This window comes from Delphinus delphis, chromosome 7 (assembly GCF_949987515.2).
Source record: "Delphinus delphis chromosome 7, mDelDel1.2, whole genome shotgun sequence".
NCBI lineage: Eukaryota > Metazoa > Chordata > Mammalia > Artiodactyla > Delphinidae > Delphinus > Delphinus delphis.
In genome coordinates, this window is record NC_082689.1 from 1,266,354 (window position 1) to 1,283,435 (window position 17,082).

The window sequence follows — 17,082 nt, forward strand, 5'->3', positions numbered from 1 at the left end:
GTCAAGTGTCCCCTCCGCGTAGGCAGCTGGTGGCTTAGACCGGATGGTGACGTTGACCAGTTTGCCTGTCACCTTGGCGCCTGCCCTTCAGTGAGACTCTGGCAAAGGTGTCCCCGAGATGGGGACAGACGGGCCGGCCTAGCCCTTCCCGAGGGCCCCAGATCAAAGGGCTCCCCAGGCCTGAGGCTGGGGCTGGAGCCGGGGAGGGTGGCCTGAGGTGCCTGCCCACTGTGCCCTCAGCCCCCGGCCCGCAGCCCCAGTGCCCTTGCCTCGCCCCGAGACCTCTCCCCTCATCCCCTCCAACACAGCTGAGCCACCCCAGGAGGGCACTGTATCTTTTGCTTTCTGCCTTATCGCATAGGAAAAATGGGCGCGATGCAAGGTTGTTCCCTGAATAGCCAAATAACCTTAAAAAGGGACAACAAAGTTGAAGGAGGTACATTTCTCAATTTCAAAACCCACTACAAAGCTACAGTAATCAGACAGCGTGATACTGGCGTAAAGACATAGACAATGGAATAGAAATAAGCCTGTGCATGTCTATGGTCAATTGGTTTTCAACAAGGGTGTGGAGACCATTCGCTGAGAGAGAGAATAGTCCCTTCAACAAATGGTGCTGGGATAATGAAGTTAGAGCCCTAGCTCACACCATACACAAAAATTAACTCAAAATGGATCAAAGACCTAAATGGGAAGAGCTAAAGCTATAAAACTCTTAGAAGAAAACAGGGGTCGATCTTCATGACCTTGGATTTGGCGATGAGCTTTTAGCTAGGACACCAAAAGCACAGGCAACAAAAGAAAAAAATTGTTACATTGGACTTCTTCACAACAGTGAGGTCGCAACAGCGAGAGGCCCACGTACCGCAAAAAAAAAAAAAAAAACCACAAGGAAGTACCATTTCATACCCACTAGGATGGATATAATAAAAAAGATGGAAAATAACAAATGTTGGCCAGGACGTGGAGAATTTGGAACTGCCGTACATTGCTGATGGGAATGTAAAATGGTGCAGCCACTGGGCAGAACAGTTTGGTGGGTCCTTAAAAAGAAAAAGAATTACCCTTTGACCTAGCTAGTTTACTCCTAGGTATATATACCCCAAAGAACTGACAACAGGCAGTCAAACAAGAACTTGTACACGAGTGTTCATAGCAGCATCATTCACAGCAGATAAAATGTGGAAACAACCCCAATGTCCACCAGCTAATGAGTGGATAAAGCAAGTGTGGTCTGTCCACACAATGGAGTAGTATTCACCCATGAAAAGGAGTGAGGTGCTGACACAGCCCACAGCCTGGATGAACCTCGAAATCACTGCGCTCAGTGGACGGAGCCGGTCGCAGAAGCCACGCATTGTCTGATTCCTCTATACGAAATGTCTGGAGGAGAGAAATCCACAGGGGCAGAAAGCAGGTTGGTAGTAGCCAGGGGCTGGGGCAGGCGGTGGATGTGGAGTGACTGCCAATAGGCGAGGCTTCCTCCTGGGGTGACGAGAACGTGTTAGAACCAGAGAGAGGTGGTGGTTGCACGACATTGTGAAGGTACCAAACGTCACCGAACTGTATGCTTTAAAATGGTTAATTTTATGCCACGTGAATTTTACATAACCCGCTCCCCACCAGAAAGAACCAGGGCTGTCATTCTTTGTAAGTCTGATTAATTTGAGTGGAGCCTAGGAGCACACCTGGCGTGAGCCATCCTCCTGGGATGTTCTTGTGATAAGCTGTTGTGACAGTTCCTTCCAGAGCGGGGACAGCGAGGAACACCAGAGTTACAGGGAAGGAGGCAAGCGGGCAGTGCGTCCTCCTCTGACTCCAGCCCTGGTGGGGACCTGCATTTGTCAGCTCGAAGGCAGGTCCCCTGGGAGGGAGGGAAGGGGTGGCGAGGGGAAGTGCGTGGCAAGAGCAGCGCTTCTCGAGCTCTGAGTTGTTAGTTTCCCACCTGCTGGGAATGCATCTACCCTTTTACAGCAGACAAGAGCAATGTCGTCGCAATGTCAGGTGCCCATAGAGCCTTCTCCGTGTGCCACTGACGCGTCACCGCCAGGTCAGGAGCCACACGGAGCTCACAACGGGAACTGGCGCGTCCATCCTTCATCCACAGGTGAGTGAGGCTGCTCCCCGACACCCCCCTCCCCTGACCCTCCACCTCGGGCTCCCTGGCTCAGGGACTCCTGGGGAGATAGTCGCCTTCGCTCTGACCAGCACAGGCTGGCCCTCACCTGAGTGTTCACACCCTGCACATGTCCCTCATGCCCTGGTCCAGGCCACGAAGACCCCCGATGTCCTGCTTCTTCATCCTCAGGGGCCTGTCCTGTGGGGATGGGACACACCCCTCAGGACCGCGTTCAGGATGAGGCTCAGAGCGGTGGTTGCCAGCCAGCCTGCTTGCTACCCTCCCGTTGCCTCAGAGAGACCCCCAGCCTCAGGCTCCTTCCCACCCTGCAGAGTCTCTGGAAGGAGCTAGTCTCACCAAATGACCATTTCTACGTCTGCACCTTCAGGCTGTCCAGATTGGGTATTCTGACTTAACTGCAATTGTGGAAAATGCACTTCAAAACCAGAGACCTTGCCAGCCCCCTGCCCACCCCCCGCAGTGGTCAGAAACACCCGGGGACACCAGGCAGGAGCTGGGTTGGGTGCCCCCGGCGCCGGGAGTGCAGTCATGTACGGGGTAGAAGGAGGGCCCGGGATCTTGGGACTTACAGGTGACACGCTTGGTTTGGACAGGTGGGTCCACCTGTCCGAACCAAGGAGGGTCTCCCGCAGGGCCTCGGGTAGGGGGACTGTTTGCTGCAGCCCCTGCTGGAGTGGGCGGAGGTGCTGGGGTGAGAGGTGGCCGAGCAGGCCGAAGCCCGCTGCTGTCAGCCGAGCTGCAGTGAGCGTGACCAACAGCCAGAATCGAAAGCTTCCTAAAACTTTAAAAGATTCTCTAGTAGCGCATGTACACGTGGCTGTTATAACTCCAAATTCAGAAGTGTGTGATGAAAAATAAAGTTCCTGTTCACGCCCCAGATCACACCCTCCATCCAGAGTGTGGAGGTTAACACTGCAGGCATGCCCTTCTAGAACTTTCTCTGGGTCTTAGCTGGGCATCTGAGAGACCCTAATAGTTCAGGTCTATCAGGCATGTTGTTGTGGAGCGTTTTTAACTGAACCCTGAGTCCCGGTGGTCATTTCACATTTGTGTGTCCAGGTCGCCCCGTCCTTTCTGTTTGTTTCCTCTTTATTCTGAAGAGCGGCTGCATTCTCCTCCTATGTAACCACGCCTCTGCTCGAGAGTCCTGTTATTTCAGACAAATCGACATTAAACCCCACCAGTGAGTCTATGTGATCACACGAGTTCTTCTATAGAACAGATGATCAGAAACACGTCTGCTGAGGTATGGGGTGTGCACTTCAATATTTTAAATAAACATGGCCAAATTGTCCTTCTGAAACACCGGGCCAGGTGAAGCCCCTTGTCATGTGCCCACCTGGACGACAGGTGAATCTCACGAGTGTTTCCATCTGTGCTTCCCTAGGACTGGGAGGTTGAGATGTTCTCATAAGTTCGTGGCACCTTGCGTGTTTCCTGGGGCCCATCTATCCGAGCCCTTTGCCATCTCCCACCTTTGTTGTTGGTCTTTCTGTAATGATATCTGAGGAGCTCTCTGTGGATCAAAGACAGGTGTCTCACCTGGAGTCTTCGTTGCAGATTCCACCTCGCCCGCAGCCATGTGAGTCAGTCCACATGAATTCTAACCCACGCAGGTGGCTTCCGGACTCCCACCCTCCCATCTCTGCACAGGTTTCCGTCTGGGCCAAAAGCTCACTGTTTCAAATACCATAGTTTAATAGGACACATATTTCTTAATTTTCAAAATTTCTTGGCTATTCTTTCAAATGTTCTCCTCTGTAAGAACTTTGGGCTCGACCTTAAATCTCATGAATTGCCCTGAATGTGTAGGCTAGTTTTGGGAGAATTGATTTCTTTTCTCAAAATTGAGAATCTTACGTATTTCAAATTTCTCCCTTTATTCAGTTTTTTTTAAAATTTCTTTTCAATGAAGTTTTATAATTTTTATCATGTGGGCCAGCGGTCCTCAACCTTTTTGGCACCAGGGACCAGTTATGTGGAAAACAATTTTTCCATGGGCTGGGGGTGGAGGGATGGTTTCGGGATGACTCAAGGGCATTTGTTGGGCACTTTATTTCTATTATTATTACATTGTAATACATAATGAAATAATTATACAGCTCCCCATAATGCTGACAGGAGGCGGAGCTCAGGCGGTAACGCGAGCCATGAGGAGCGGCTGTAAATACGGATGAAGCTTCGCTCGCTCGCCCCCTGTCCACCTCCTGCTGTGTGGCCCGGTTCCTAGCAGGCGATGGACTGGTAGTGGTCCGTGGCCCGGGGGTGGGGACCCCTGATCTAGGCCTTTTACATTTTATTGGATTTATTTTTAGATTGTTTTGGCTCTTGTGACATTTTTGGCAATGTATTTTCCTCAGTCATGACTTGTACAGGAAAGTTAGTGACTATTGAATGTTGCTTTGTGACCTCACAACTTGACTGAATTATCTAACTAGTTTTAATATTTATATATATATATATATATATTTTTTTTTGGCTGTACTGCGCTGCTTGTGGGATCTTAGTTCCCTGACCAAGGATCGAACCTGGGCCCTCGGCAGTGAAAGTGCCAAGTCTTAACCCCTGGACCCCCAGGGAATTCAGCTTTTCAGTTGGCCCCCTTCTGACTTCTCGATAGCACCTACAGTTAATCATGGCTTGATCTTTTTATTTTCAAATATTTATGGCTTTCAGTTCTGTTTTTAAAGTGTATATATTACTGCCTTGCCTATGATCTCTAGTGTAATACTGGCAAAAGATGAAATGTTGTAAAAATATTGGTGGGACTTCCCTGGTGGTGCAGTGGTTAAGAATCCGCCTGCCAATGCAGGGGACACGAGTTCGATCCCTGGGCCGGGAAGATCCCACATGCCGCAGAGCAACTAAGCACGTGCACCACAACTACTGAGCCTGCGCTCCGGAGCCCGCGAGCCACAACTGCTGAAGCCCGTGTGCCTGGAGCCCATGCTCTGCAAGAGGAGAAGCCACGGTAAGGAGAAGTCCGTGCACCGTGACGAAGGGTAGCCCCCGCTCGCCGCAACTAGAGAAAGCCTGTGCGCAACATCGAAGACCCAGCACAGCCAAAAATAAAAATAAATAAATAACTTTATTAAAAAAATATATTGGTAACGATGGAGACCTTTGTGTGTTCTCCTGACTGTCAGGGGGGTGCTTTTAAAGTTTTACCGTTAATCATGACTTTGGCTGAAGGTTTCTAGAAGAAATCTTTATCACGTTAGGGAGGTTTGCTCCATTCTTTACTTTAGTAGGAAAGGATATGAAATGCTTTCAACACCTTTAAGATGATCCTGTTTTTTCCTCCTCACTTCTTCACACAGTGGGTTATATTTATAGATTCACTGATGCCGAGCCGTCCCTCTGTCCCAGGATTAAACCCTACATGAAATGCAGGCGTTTTCAACCCCATCCTGGCTGTGGTTTGCTGAGTCAGCCCCCAAGCCCTCCGGTTCTGTTGGTCTGGGTGACTTCTCCTGCCCCGGGGCTCCCTGCCGGGCTCGGGGCAGGCGGCCACATCGCTGTGACTGTGGGGTCAGAGGGGCGTCAGTGGCTCTGGCCCCCGTGTACCTCTGGCTGCTGTTCAGCCAGGGTGTGACGGGCAGCACCTGCCGGGCCCGGCCTGCCTTACGCAGCTTCTGGTGCTGCGTGTCCCACAGTCTGGAAAGTTCGCTGTAGAACCCTGGCCCCCTCCTGTCCTGCCCCGGGCTGTCCGTGCTTAGTGTCCCCAGTCATCATCGCCCGTGCTCACGGCGGCGCCGTCCTGCCTTGGGGAGGCAGGTGTGGCCTTTCCGGGGCTGCCTGGAAATGGGTGGAGTCACCCACCCCGGAACCCCCCGGGCCCAGCAGCTGAGACCCAGGGGTCTGCAGCCTCTCCCCGCACATCTTTGTACAGTAGGTCCTTGGGAATTTTGAGCTTGGAGGCGCACGGCTGAGCGCCGTGCCAGGGCTGGAGCCTGCGCCTGACCCTGTGGGCCTGGTGTCCCCAGCAGGCTGGTGCCCCCGGGCAGATCTGCAGAACGGGTCACGTGGTGGAAGTGGAGATGCGCATCCCTTAATCCAGCAGAAACCACTGCTCAAAGCTGTGGACACTTGGCTCCCGGCCCCGTAAGTGGGCTGGTGCCTTGTCATCACACAGAGGCGTGTGGCTCGGCGGCTCCCTGGGGCATGGCACCCGCCCATCTGCAGAGGGCGTAGGCCCTGCAGCATCCCTCCTCCGCTGAGGGCACTGCCTGGGGTCTGCTCACCCAGGAGGCCACCCTTCTATCCTTTGTTTCCCCAGGGAACCCCCAGAGGGCAAGGTGCAGGTCAAGCAGCAGCCCTGATCCTGAGGCCCTCATCCTTCCCCAGACCCCACCGTGGTAGAGCAGCCCCTCCCTGTTAGCCCCCGGAGCACGGAGCAGAGGCCCCCGAGGCCCTCTGGGCCCTGTGGGTGGTGTCAGCAAGTCTGTCTGTCCTGGCACACAGAGTCAGGAGACGGTATTGGGTCCCTAGCCTCTGAAGTGGACGGGCAGGGCAGAGGGCGGCAGCTCACAACCCAGGACCCCTCACCGGCCGTCCCGCTTCCGCCCACAGCTGGGGTCTGGCCCGCCGGCTCCCGGGTACCGGCCCTCAGGCCTGGCAGCCCTGGGGAGGGGCTCTCGGCAGGGATCACCTGGCCACCTGTGGCCTGGCCGGCTCCCAGATCCCTGCAGAGACAGCACCTTGTGGACGGATCAAAAATAAAACGATAAAGTAGAAAATGACCAAACTCGGGGAGAGGCTCTGCGAGGCTGCTGGACCCGACGTCGATTCTCCAAACGAGAATTTGATGACGCGGCAGAAGCGGCGCACAGGCCGGGTTTCCCCTGAAATGCGCAGTGGTTTGGCGTCTTGTTTTTTTTTCTTCTTTAAATTACAGGAGGAAGGAGAGCTTGGCAAAGTATAGTTTGGGACTTGCCAAGCCCAAACTATTTGAAAAGAAGAAAAATCACAAGATTTTTGCCCAAACTCTAAAAAGACTTTGATTCTGTTTGAAATTGAGGTCTGTGCAGATGGCCCGCTGGGCGGAGGTGGAGCCTTGGCCCGGCCCCCCGTGTGGCTGCAGTGTGGCCCTGGAAGGTGACCTCAGTAGGCGGACCCCGCTGTGCCGTTCTCCAGCTAGGGAACCTGAGTCCCAGAGGGCTGGTGGCCAGAGCTTGTTTAGATGTTTCAGACCCTTCTCCATCTTCACTGCCCTGCCAGCACAGCCGTTTGTGTTCAGAGGAGCAAGTGGGTGACCTCCAGCACCTCCTCCACATGTCGGGGGCCCCCCGGGACAGCAGGACCAGTCTCCCCGCAGCAGCTCTGGGAGGTGGGGTCCAGAGTTTACCCGGCACAGGCGGGAGGGAAAATCCACACAAGACTGTTTCTGACATCAGTGACAAGTCTGCGGTCCCTGAGACCAGCCTCACGTTCTGTAATTCACTAGAAAGCCTCTCAGGACACACCCGAGCTGCTACACTCAGGGTTATGGTGTTTCCCGGGAAAGGAGACATGTTAAAGGCAGCCATGGGGAGAAGCTGAGCGCAGAACCTGGGAGAAACGCCAGACAGGAAGCTTCCACTGTCCTCTCTTGGAGGTAGGACGGCCGGCCTCCCCACATCCACGTGAGATCAGGGCCTGGAGCACAGCCAGTCGTGGGCTCACTGCAGCCGAGTCTGGAGCTGCTCCGGGAGCTCCGCTACGGGAGCACAATTCATCGATTGATTCAGGATTGGCCAAGTGGCTGACCTCAGCGTCCAGCCCCTCCTGAGGTCAATTGGTACCACATGACCCCAAGACTGCACCTCACATCACATTTGTCACCGAGGTCGCCAGGTGAACAAAGACACCCCCACTAGGTGGTACCTTCCAAGGGCTCAGGGCTCACCTCCTGGAAGCCAGGGCCGTGGCCAGACCTGCTACCCGGGCCTGCGCTGGGGCACATCTGAGGGATTCCTGTCCGGACCAGCATGCTTTTTCCGGAGGCATCTCCGCCTCCTGTGTCTTTCCATCTTGTCACCCCAATCCTTCTCTGGGGCCACCCTCCAAGGGGTTCCCTGGATGGGGAGTGGGGAACAGACCCCTGGGGGCCTGCGTGCGGGGGGCTCCAAAGCCCCAGGGGTCTTGCTGGTTTGGGGTTGGCCTATCTTTAGGACTGGCCGTGGCGTCCAACTCTGCATCCGCGGGGCGGCGGGCAGGCAGCATCCCCTACGCCCTGAGACCACCACAGCCAGCCCTCCTACCCAGGGTCCCAAATGCACAGTGATGGAGGTGGGGCTCAGCCTCAGGAGAATGGCCTGGAGCCCCACCCCAGGTCGGCGCAGGGCGGGGGAGGAGGAGGCCACCAACAGCTCCCTGACGCCACCCCGCTTCTGGAGAAAGAATGGGAGCGGTGAAGCAGACTGTTCCGGAATCTTCCAGAAGAGAGGCCCCATCAACCCTGGGTGATTGATGACAGACCTGGGGCTGCCCTGCCAGCGATCGATGCCGGGAGAGGGGCCGGGCTGCCTGGCCCGGCTGCAGGGGCCTCCCTGCCAGGTCCCTCTCCCACCCTGGCCCAAAGCGCCAGACCCAGACAGGGAGAGGCTGAGGCCACAGGGGTTGTGGGGCTGCGCCCAACTGGCTTTGCCCTTGACCGGCCCGGCCTCTTCCTCCCCTGGCTGCACTGCCTCCTTCGGGGCGTTCATGAGGCTTGGCTCCGTCAGTGGTTGGCAAACTTTACTTTTAGCGGAAGATGCTTAATTGACAGGAGAGCTTACCTGGACCCCAGCTCAGTCTGTAAAACGGACAGCTCTCGGGCTGTTGCAGGAAGGAGGCCCTCACCCCGCCCTCGCAGCCCCGCCGTGCCAGAGAGCTGGAACCAACAGCACCTTTATCATCAGTCAGGGGATGTCTGGGGGCCTGCCCGGGTCACGGGCGTCACCTCCGTTACTGAAGCCAGCTGACTCGGATGCTGGCCCGTCTACAGCCGGCTTCCCAGCAGCACCTAGATTCCTGTGCGATTGGGTCACTGGCACCAAAGCTCAGCTGAGGGTCCCGTAAACTGACCACTGCCCTCGGGACGCCCAGGCTCTGGAGCAGCAGGACCACCTGCAGACGCCTCTGCTCTCCACAGCCATGGCGTCCCCGCTTACTGAGACCGCAGGACCGGGGGAGGACTGGGCACACCCTGGCCCCATGCTTGTTCGGGGCTCTGCCCGGGACCCTCGCCCCACCGGGCCCTCCTCCAGGAGCCTCAGCTCTCACACGGGGGAGCAGTCCCCGGTGATAACAGAGAGAGAAGGGATGGGTGGAGGTCCATGCAAGTCCCTGCTGGCCCAGGACGTGTCTTGAGAGCCTCTCCCTGGCACGGTGGAGTGACCTGGGGCTCACCCCACACTGGACCCAAAGGCCCACGGCCCCCAGAGGGCTCTGAACCTCGAAACCTGCCCATGGCAGACATCCCAGGGCAGAGGCCTGTGTGTCGTCGCCTTCCACGTGAGGCCACCACCTGGTCACATGGCTGGTCAGGCGAGGGCAAGGCTGGGGTGCAGGGTTCAGACTCAGCCCGAGTCCCTCCAGCCGCTGCCCACCCTGCCGAACGCGAGGGAGCCAAGCTCTGCTCTCGTGGGCCCCTCCCTCTTCCCTCTTGGACCCGGCATCCATCCCTGGTGAGCTGGTCTCGGCCTCTCCCTGAGCTTCTCCCGCCCTGGGGGCTGGCGAGCAGATGCAGCTGGGCCTCAGTTCTCTCTGCGTCCCGGTGGGAAGGGGAGAGTCTGCAGGGCGAGGACAGTGCCTGTGACTCCGAGGTCTCGTGGGGACGACTGCTATGACCTCGTGGCCCCTGGGCCCTTGGGAACTCGATGGTGAGAAGGGCTGCAGCAAGGCTCTGAACTCCAGGGGGTTCCTGAGATAGCCCCCCCCCCCTCACACACGCAGGAGACGCGGATACAGGCCACATCCTGCGTGGGAGGTGGGGGTTGGCCACGCCGTGAGGAGAAGGGCTGGGCGGCAGGCCAGGGCCCTCAGGAGACTGTCCGAGGCTGGGCCCCAAAGCCAGGACCTGCGCTCGGTGGGAATCAGGGGTGGCTGCTGCTGTGGGAGACGCCCTCCCCGCTGGGGCCCACCTTCCCGCCTGCCCACCCTCCCCTCCACAGCCTGCGGCCTGGAGAGAAGGAGCGGCCAACCCGTGTCTCATACGTGACGGCCGTGAGGCTGGGGCGAGGGGCGCTCCGGTGGGCAGCCCAGGAAGACCTCTGGTGAGGCAGGCTGCCTTCCCTCCGTCAGGTTGCAGAGAACCGTACCCAGCGGGGGACGAGGAAGGGGAGGAATGTGGGAGGACAGGGGCGCCCCCGTGGGGTGCTGACGGGGGAGGTAGGCACACGTGGCCACCGTGGAGGGTCTGGGATGCCATGGCCCTCGTGTGGCCTCGGAGCATGGCGGACTCCAGTGGGGCTCAGTGCCCTGCTCCCCCAACCCCTCCCGGCTGGCCTGGGACCTGCAGCTGGACAAGAAGGTCTGAACAGGCCACAGTCTCCCAGGGCAGGGCCCGTGGGCCCTTTGTCCCTCCCGGGTCTGACCTGCCCTTCGCCTCCCGGAAGGGCCACCCCTCTTTCTCCAGCCAGGAGCACCGTGTAGAGCTGTGTGGGGGGTCTGTGGAGAAGGTCTCTGGGTGGACCTGGGGGGGGTGCGGACCAGAGCCGGGGGGCTAGAAATGCAGCTTGGAGGCAGCGGGGTAGGGCCGGGGGTTGGGGGTCATGGAGGCTAGTGCCCCTGAGCGCCTGAAGGTCAACAAGCGGGGACAGCGTCCCAGCACTAAGCTGTGCACAGGTGTCCACTGTTGAGCAGGGCCGTCCCCTCGTGCTGCACAGCCTCAGCCTTTGCTGCGTTTCCAGAGAAGGTGAACAGACCCCTCCCCTCCACGGGGCAGCATCTCAGCTCTCCCAGTCCTGCCAGAGTGTCTGGGCCCCAAGCCGCGTCTTATGCACCCCACTTGCCCTGCCTTCTCCTGGGGTCGGATGGTGGTGGGGAGATGCCAGCTAACAGACCCTTCGGGGGCACCCTGGGAGGGGCAGGAGGTTACAGGGGGACCACGAGGATGGCCTGGACAGAATTGGGGTCCCTGGTTCCCAGGTCTCTGCTTCCCACAACAGAGACGGGCTGGGGTTCCTGGGCCCAAGGGCAAAACGTGTGCATGTGGCCCCAGGGCCAGCCGGGCCCAAGGTGGCTGCAAGGAGGGAAGAAAGGGGGTGGGAGAGGAAAGAGTGGGTGGGAGAGTACTGCTCTGTCTCTGGAGATGAGGAGAGCTGGTTCCTGCCCTGGGGGGCCAGTGAGGTGAGCCCAGGAGCGCCACTAGGATGGGTGGCAGAAGGCGGGGCAGTGGGCAGGTTGGGGAGCTCGAGGGGGAACTGGGGACCTTCCATTGTTTCTTTACCGGTTCATTCTTTCTTTCATTCATTCATCCAGCATTATCTGATTCCTGCTCTGTGCCAGGTGCTGTGAACCCCAGGAGAGTCCCCCAGCAGGAACCTGCTCTCCCCAGGAACCACTAAGCATTATTTAAAACGTATACAGGTAGCGTTTCTGAGTAAACAGTAAATCCCCTGGTCAGAGTTCAGAGGTGCCAGGGCTTGTGCAGGGCCACGGCTCCTTCCGCTGGTGTCCCCCCACCTGGAGTCCCCTTGAGGGTTTGTGCGTCTGTAGTGGGGCACACCTAGACCTGGACTTGCAGCCAGGACACACACACGTGGAGCTGTGCACACGGCTGCCCCAATTGCGGTTCCCTGCACACTTTCGCCCCAGTGCGCGGTATGTCCCGTGCGCACGGAGACGTGTGGACATGCGGGTGTTCCCGTTTTTTGGGCCCAGAGCCCTCAGCCCCAGGTCATTTCACAGGCACACAGGGCTGGCAGAGGGATTCCCTCCTGACGGGCAGGGTGGAACTTTGGGCCGAGGTTTCACCGTGACACCCCCTGGATAGAGGATGCAGAAAGGAAAGAGCATGCAAACTGCTTCTCAGTTGCTGTCGTTTTTCTTCAACTTTTATCTTGAAGTGATTGCAGACTTACTGAAGAGTTCCAGGAGGCCCTTCACCCCGCTGCGCCCGGGGCTGACATGCTGCAAGGTACAGCACCTTTGTCCACACTGACACTTACCCTGGTGGATCCTACTGACTAAACGGCACACACAGGACATGCTCCCCGGGACGGAACATGCTGGGCCTCCAGGGTTCCCTCTGCTGCCTTCCCTCCTTCGCCCCACGGTATCCAGTGCAGGGTGTACGTGCAGTCCCACCCCACTCCCAAAGGCAGCACTCCCAGCCTCATTTTTGGTGTCCCGAAGGCAGGCTGGTCACTGTCTTCTGAGGCAGAGGACACCTGCCTGGCATCAGACAGAATCAGGGGCACAGGTGGTTTCTCCCGGCCCACCTGCCCCTCCATCGCCACCGGATGGGCACCCCGTGCCCTGCGCCACAGAGCGGCTCTCCAAGCCCCCTGGGCGGCTCCCAGGACTCAGCGGGCCCCAAGCAATCATGACCCCTGTGTCAGGACTCCCGGGGCTTCCAAACCGCCACGTCAGCCCCATGGGGTCCTGAGAACTTGTCAAAATGCTGCTGATTTCTGCTTCCCAGCTTGGGGGCAGCTGTACATCTTGTCGGCTGGATTTCAGCTCCCGGGGCTGTCCTTCCACCTCAGCTCCTCCAGTGGCCCCAAAATGATGATTCTGAAGCCTTATTCATGTCACGGTGGGAGTGACGTTCTCTTGTCGCTTCTTCCATCCTAAGCAGAAGAAAAGTCCCCCTAAGCAGCTACTTTGTACCATGTTTTTACGGCTTCAGATTTTGTCTTGTGTAGAGAGGCCCTCCTTACCCTGAGATAAGGAAATGTAATGGTCTCCCACGGATCCTTTGAACATTCATGCTTTCATTGTATTTATATCTTTGACTTTTCTGGTGTCAAATGTGAGATCTATATCTAAGCTTTCCCCCAGCCAGCTCTAGGTGTCCCAACATCGCCTATCATACACCTAACAACCCAGGTCTCCCCACACAGGACGTGGTCCGCGTGTTTGGGTTGATACCAGGAACGCCTCGTCCAGCATTTATCCACTTACACGCGTGACGGTACCACCTGATTGTAATTACGATGCTTTACTTTAAACTTTTCCTTTTCTATTTAAAGTGTCTTCTTGGTGTTTTTATTGGAATCACATTAATGTTTTAGATGAAGCTCTGGAGAACTGACATCTTTATGATGTTGAATCTGTCTACGCAAGGGCATAGTCTGACTTTTTATTCATTCAAAACATATCTGCGTAAAAATTTCCTTCATGTAGAGTTTATTCCTCAGGATTTTATCAGGCTTGTTGCTATTTCAAGCGGGATCTTCTCTTCTATCTTCTACAATTTATTATTAGGGGTATTGATGAAAGCTACAGGTTTCTATATATTATTTTTGTACTTAGTCATCATGCAGAATTCTCCTTTGGCTTATAACAATGTTTAGTTGATTTTATTTGTTTTTCCAAGTATGCAATCATATACTCTGAAAATAGTGTTAATTTTACCTTTCTTTTTTCAGTTCGAATGCCCCTGGTTTCTTTCCTTTTCTCACCTGTGCAGCAATGCCAAACATTAGGACGGATGGTGGGTTTGTCTGGCTTTGGTCTTAGGGACAAAGATATCTATATTTCCCCATCAAGCATGATGCTTGTGTGGGGCGGAGGTGTCTTTATCATGTGAGGGAGGTTTCCACCTATTTCTATTTCGTTACCTTTTTAAACTTTAAATGAGAATGAATGCTGCATTTCATGAAACATCTTCATCAAATCCACGAATTGCATCAGTAACTGCCCTCTGAAATAGGCCCTGCTTCTCATAGAGTCTGATGCCCCCGAAGTGCGAACAGGCTAGAACCTGTTTGCTCGCATGTCACTCAGGAGTTTTGCACAGGTCTACATAGAAGAGATCCATCTTTATGTACAATATACGTTGGGTTTTGACATCAGTATCACGTTTACCTTGGATACAATCAGAACCTGTCTGCGTCTGTGCTCTAACGCTGTGTGAATGATGTTGGAACGATCTGTTTTTCTTGGAGGGGGTTGGGCAGAATTTCTTGGTCACACTGCCTGGGTCTCGTACTGTTTTGGAACATAGCTGCTTGACACACTTCTCCTTTTCTTTTGGCAATTGTTCTATTTAGGTCTCTCCCTCACCCTTGTTCGTTTTAGCAAATTATGTTTCCTAGGATAGGGCTCATGTTATCCATTTTCCACATTTATTTGCATAGAGTTTGAGGAGGTAGCAAGTGACTTCTCCTTGCTGGGACTGCAGGGCCGCTGCTCTCAAGTGGCCGCGCTCCTGGAAGGTTCCTCTTTAAAAGTAGAAGGACTCGTCTGAGGTGGGGAGACGGGGGTCTCGTGCACTGCCGGTGGGGGAGTGAAACGGCTGCAGCCACTTTGGAAAAGTCCGGTAGTTCATTCAAAGGTTAAACATAGAGCTACCACATGAGCCGGCAATTCCACTCCACTCGAGTATATACTCAGGAGACGTGAAGTCACATGTTCCTACGGAAGCTCGTACGTGGGTGATAACAGCAGCATTACTCACCGCAGCCGGAAGGTGGAAACAACGCAAGAGTCCCGTGACGGATGGACGGACGAACACAGCGCGGTCTGTCCATACAATGGAATATTATTCGGCCACAAAAAGGACTGGAGTTCTGATCCGCGTTACAACATGATGAACCTGGAAAGCGTTACGCTAAGTGAAAGAAGCCAGTCGCACGAGACCACATGTTATGCGATTCCATTTACATGAAGTCTCCACAACAGGCAAATCTAAGGAGACGGGGAGCAGATTGTGGCTGCCGAGGGCCGGGGGGTGGGGAGTGTGTGGAGCGGCTGCGAATGGGCACGAGGTTTCTTTGGGGGAGGCTGACAGTGTCCTACAGTTACACGGTGGTATTGGTTGCACAACTCTGTGGGTATGTTACGGTATGTAAATTATAGCTCAATAAAGCCATTAAAATCGGGGGTGGGGGGGAGAGTAAACAGCCTCAGCACACGTTCTTATCATCCTGACAGGCAGAGACAAGCCGGGGGCAGAGGGTGTAAGGGCTCATTTGAAACAAAGTGCCTTGTGCCCCACTAGGAACCTTGAGGGAAATGGACTCAAAGTGGCGTTTTGGAGACAAATCTCGTAACATAATTTATTGAAAATTCAAACGAATATACAGAGAGGCAGGCCCATCGTAATCCTCCACCCTCAGCCCTGCACCTCAGGTTTCAACTTCGTTAACGGTGTGACGGGCAGACTTTCAGATACTCAGAAGGCTGCATTCTGGGGTTTCTCAACCTTGGCACTGTCGACGTTCTCTGTGTAGGGACGACCCGTGCTTCACGGGGTGGTGAGCAGATCCCCTGCCCTCCGCCCAGCAGACGCCAGGAGCACCCGAGTCGTGACAGTCACACGTGTCACATCGTGACATCCACAGCTGTCTGGACACGTGGCCGTGTCCCCAGGTTGTGCGAGCCAGGTGGGAACCCGTCCCTGGCTGAGAGCTGCTGCTACGTCCTAACACAACTGAGATCTTGCTGTAACTTCTGGAACCAAGGGGCAGCTTCCTCTGGAGACGTGCACTGGCCGAGCCTACCCCACCCTACGGGGGGACCGTTTATTCACTCTACCAGCCAGGTTCCGGTGGCTTTTCTGCTAGTTTTTCACCATTATGACAAAGGTTCCTGCCATATGCATCCTTGCACAACTATTTCCTTAGAAAAAAATTCTCAGAAATGCAGGGTCAGAGGTCTGCATATTTGAACTTTGGACGCACGTTTCCAGAAGTCCTCCAGGAAGTCTGTCACGGCTCCCAGCCTGTGGAGGTACTCTGGGCAAGCATTAGTAACTGTGCGTAGCCAGTCTGAAGTTTGGTTACCTTATTCAAGAGAGAAAACACAGTATCTGACAGAAAAGAGCAGTTTCATAGCAAGAGATCCCATTGGGTGTTAAAACACCATTTTGTAAATCTCTTCTCGAATCTTTTCCGTCTTCGATATGGGGAATTGTTTCCCACCTCTCAGACGCTTTAATTACTCAGGGTTACTTCGACTTTGTGTGTTTTGGAAATAGCTCTCATTTTAATCTTCCTCGAAAACGGCGCACAGAGAAATCTTATCAGCTCGACGCGCGGCTCCTGAGTGCCCAAGGTGCACCGCCTCGTGAGGGCTCCACGTTTTGGAAGGAAGTTTATAACAGAGCCAAGGACATCATGGTACGATTCTTCTCCCTCCCCAGTTGTACCTCAGGTGCTCGCTCTGTCGTGTCCCAGCCGTGGTTGTGCACGCGGGGGGCTCACACGCACAGCGCTGCGTCCACGCTGCCCGTTCCCTCCAGGTGCTGCCCACTGGCTCCCCCTTTCCTGAGAGCTGGGGCGAGAGGGGGGGTGGAGGCTGGGATGCTGAGCCAGCCCAGGACAAGGGATGCCCTCTGCGGAGGCTGCAAAGAGGCAGGAGGGCGGGGAGACCAGGAAGGACGGGTGAAGGTGGGCTCGCGTGGGTGTGAGCCCTGAAAGGTGAGGCTGAGGGTGAGGGGTTCTGGAAGAGGGGAGACCCAGGTGTGCGGGGTGGGGGGCTGCATTTTCGGGGAGCTCCTTCTCCTCGGCCTGGGGCCCCTGCCTTGCCCACAGAGGGCCCCTGGGGTGTGAGGGGTGGAGCCCGCTTTTGCTGGGGAGACTCTGCCTGAGCCACTTGGCTCGTCTGACCCCCCGGCTCTGATTAACGCCTGTGCCCAGGGCGGCCTCTGGGAGGCAGCCAGGCCCCCTGCCCACGGGCTCCGGGCTGTACCGCGGGCCGGCGCCTCGGGGTCCCTGACTGAGGGTGGGGATGTGTCCCTCGTGGTCCAGGAGGCCGTGCAGGTGCAGAGTGGGAGCCTGTGTCCATCTGCGGTGGGCGCCCTTGCAGAG